This window comes from Sinocyclocheilus grahami, unplaced genomic scaffold, assembly GCF_001515645.1.
Source record: "Sinocyclocheilus grahami isolate Dianchi unplaced genomic scaffold, SAMN03320097.WGS_v1.1 scaffold444.1, whole genome shotgun sequence".
Classification (NCBI taxonomy): domain Eukaryota; kingdom Metazoa; phylum Chordata; class Actinopteri; order Cypriniformes; family Cyprinidae; genus Sinocyclocheilus; species Sinocyclocheilus grahami.
Genome location: NW_015505623.1, coordinates 1,078,296 through 1,081,607, shown reverse-complemented (window position 1 = coordinate 1,081,607; position 3,312 = coordinate 1,078,296). Strand labels below are relative to the sequence as shown.

Genomic DNA, 3,312 nt, shown 5'->3' with positions numbered 1-3,312 from the left:
AAAGGGTGCTTCTACTATATACTGAGCAAAGGGTCTGAATACTTAGGACCATGTGATATTTCAGTTTTTCTTTTTTAATAAATCTGCAAAAATGTCAACGATTCTGTGTTTTTCTGTCAATATGGGGTGCTGTGCGTACATTAATGAGGAAAAAAAATTAACTTAAATGATTTTAGCAAATGGCTGCAATATAACAAAGTGAAAAATTTAAGGGGGTCTGAATACTTTCCATACCCACTGTATATATACACACATATACATATATATGGTATTACCGTTATATTAATATACTTAACATTTTGTTACAATAATAAGCATTAGAGCTGTAAAAAGTATAATAAAAGTGGAGTGCAACCTTGGCAAGTATGACTGAGCTCTCGCAGTTTACAGGTTTGTGGGTTTGTAAGTCTTGCACCCAGCCGCAGCAGAATTGTTGATAAGCTTCTAATGACTTAAAGCTTCTGAACTCTTGCATTGTGTAGGCACTGATGCCATAAACCAGGTAATTGACGATGTCAGGGTATGTGAGAGGTGGTAGTGTTTCTGGGGTTTTTGTCCATTCTGTAACTTGCAGGTCGTACGGGTCGATATTATTAATGCCAAGCAGTTTCTCTAAATAACGCTGTTTAGCGGTGTTATTTAGTTTCTCCCGATATAACCCCTTTCCTTTCGCTTTCTCCTTCTCCATTTATTCCCATAAAACTGCGCCGTATCGCAGAAATGTATTTATTAATTTAATCTGCTCTCTCTCTCTCTGTTGCGATTTCTTTCGGTCTCACTGTCGAAGTAACCATGGCAACGGAAAGCGTATCCTGCTAATATGGCGGCGCCTTAAAATATTGTGACGTAAATCCTGATTCTCTATATCGTGCACTATATCGAACATTTTATATCTCGTTATCGAAGAAGGTGTACCATCGATAAATATCAATACCGTTTTATCGCCCAGGCCTATAATTAACTATTGCTCTCGTATTAAGTCATACAGCATTCCTTCCAGTTCGCTCTGACAATCTGGCCCCTCAACCCCCACAAATGCAAACTCCAAACCTCTCTTCACAGTACAAAGCTGTTTTAACGTACTTCTCTGCATGCCCCTGCCAGGGCCTCTTCCTCTACAGGCCTCCTAAAAACTCAGACCCAGAGGCTAAACATTTCAGACATGCATACAGCTCCTCAAGGAAGATCAAAAGCACTCCAAGGGAATTGATCCACAAACTGAACACTAAAAATCCTTCACGTGCTCAAATCATATCACTCATTAAATGTGATTTGATGTGATAAAGATCAGGCTGAACAACTTGTGACACATGGGTACAAACAAGACAAACAAGGATCTTGAGGTTCAAAGCAAACATTAGGCCTGTCAGCAAACTAATCAAACAAAGACAAAGTGGTCTTAGTCTTACCAGCTAAATGGTCAGTTACCAGATAATCCGTCCTGTAAAGCTGCTCGTACGTGTCAGCCTGCCAGCTTTTGCCTAAAAACAAAACAGAGAAAAGGAAAAGGGGAAAAAAAACACAGACCATCACCAATGATGCAAAACCACTTTAGGTTGCCAGAACTTAGTTACACGTGGCATGATTTGTTTGCATTTCCTATGACATCGCATAATTCTCATTTAAATACATGCAAGCGTGACACATTAAATCAAATTGGAAATAGGAACTGAAAGACTGATCAATCCAGTTCAGCTACCTACTTGTAGTGATCCTCATACAAGAGTTTCAAAATATTAAGTTATTAGCATGCTTAAAAAAATGTTGTAAATACATGTATATTAAGACTTGGAAACATGCAAAATTGAACAAACAAAAAAAAAACACAATCGTGTTTAATTGCTGAAACGGCCCAGCGGCTCTCGCGATTTGCTAACGTGGCCATTCCTGCGTATGTCAGATTTAAATATGGCGGATTTACATTTGCTCTTAGAATGACAAAACAAAGCAACTGGAGATATAGTTGAACATTCATTCAAGAAATGTTTTATGCGCGTAACCCGAGTTTCGCATGTAATATTTTCACCCTGTTGTATACATGCGCGCTACGTCAACTCATGACACGCCATGCTAACGGCTACGTAGTGAAGACGGATTGCTCGTTTCACACTTAATTTCACAACTATTCGCATCAACAAACATTTGAATTCCGAGATGGGTGGGTGTGTACATATTTAATCGAATTAATAAGGCGTGTTGTTGGAAAATACCACAGTTCTTTTGGTTTGCGGCGATGAAAAACTTGTCCTGGCTAGACACCAACTCCAGTCAACTTTGAGCTGCGCGTGCGCGATAGTGACACGTACACCAGCTAGCGCGAGCGCTAACACACACTAGATAAGGAAAACTTTACTCTTATTGATCCTTTATACACCTAATGTCCCGACAATGACAACGTCTCACAAGTGTACACTGAAAACACGGCCTTTGCTGACGGACGAATGTGAATGTTTAGTCAAGACCAGCATTAGTGACTGTCCACACAAAGTCCACGTAGGCATTAGAGCAAAGGGTGAACCAGTAGGGAGAAACTGACAGAGTCGAGCTAGAGCACATTTTCACAGCAAAACATTCACAGCCATGTACGTGTATCAGCGGTCAAGAATAAGCAATGCAGACTTTCGGATGTATAATGTATGTAGACTGATTTGCGGAATGAAGAGGGGACTTACTTGTGTTTGTGTTCCCGTCTGCCCTGTGTGGTGCAGAAGCTCGTAGTGAAACTCCACTGGCGAAAGGGAGGAGCAGTAGCCTGTGAGTTATATAGTTCAAGCCTCCACCAATCACCTTCCCTCACGTCACATTGCCCGGCCGTACAGATCATACATGTCTTTCTGAAAAGGAACAGCTATAATGGTGGTGGGGATTCGGATTCACCTCAATGAGAGTATTTTTGAATCTTTTCTCCAGAAATCTTTTCAATCTTTTTACCAGTTTACTCGTTCGTTCTTTTCCGCAGGTTACATCAGCAGTAGGTGGCAATAAGTGAGTGCATTGTTTGAATCAGTCAATTAATTATTCCTTAATAAACAAATTAACAACTCATGCAAAGGGGTCATATGATGCGATTTCAAGTTTTCCTTTCTCTTTGGAGTGTTACAAGCTGATTGTGCACAGATAAGATCCCTGAAGTTGCAAAGACTAAAGTCTCAAAACCAAAGAGATATTCTTTATCAAAGTTAAGACTCTGCCACGCCCCCCCCTAAAACGGCTCGTTCTAACACGCCCCCACATATCTACCTCACTATGTGGAAATATTTGCATAATGCCGCCCAAATGTGCACACAAAGAAAGAAGGCGTGGTTTCAGTAA

The 3,312-nt window shown here is 40.4% G+C and overlaps 1 protein-coding gene across 1 annotated transcript in view; it reads right to left on the bottom strand.

The window, feature by feature from the left end:
* LOC107552253 (vigilin-like) overlaps window positions 1–2,747 on the bottom strand; it is a 25,428-nt gene extending 22,681 nt beyond the window's left edge. Inside the window, exons 1-2 of the mRNA XM_016234109.1 lie at window positions 2,673–2,747; window positions 1,410–1,481 (exon numbers count right to left, since the gene is read on the bottom strand). The gene's annotated coding sequence lies outside the window, so the exon portion shown is untranslated. The remainder of the gene's footprint in view (window positions 1–1,409; window positions 1,482–2,672) is intronic.
* Between the last annotated feature and the right edge of the window lie 565 nt (window positions 2,748–3,312).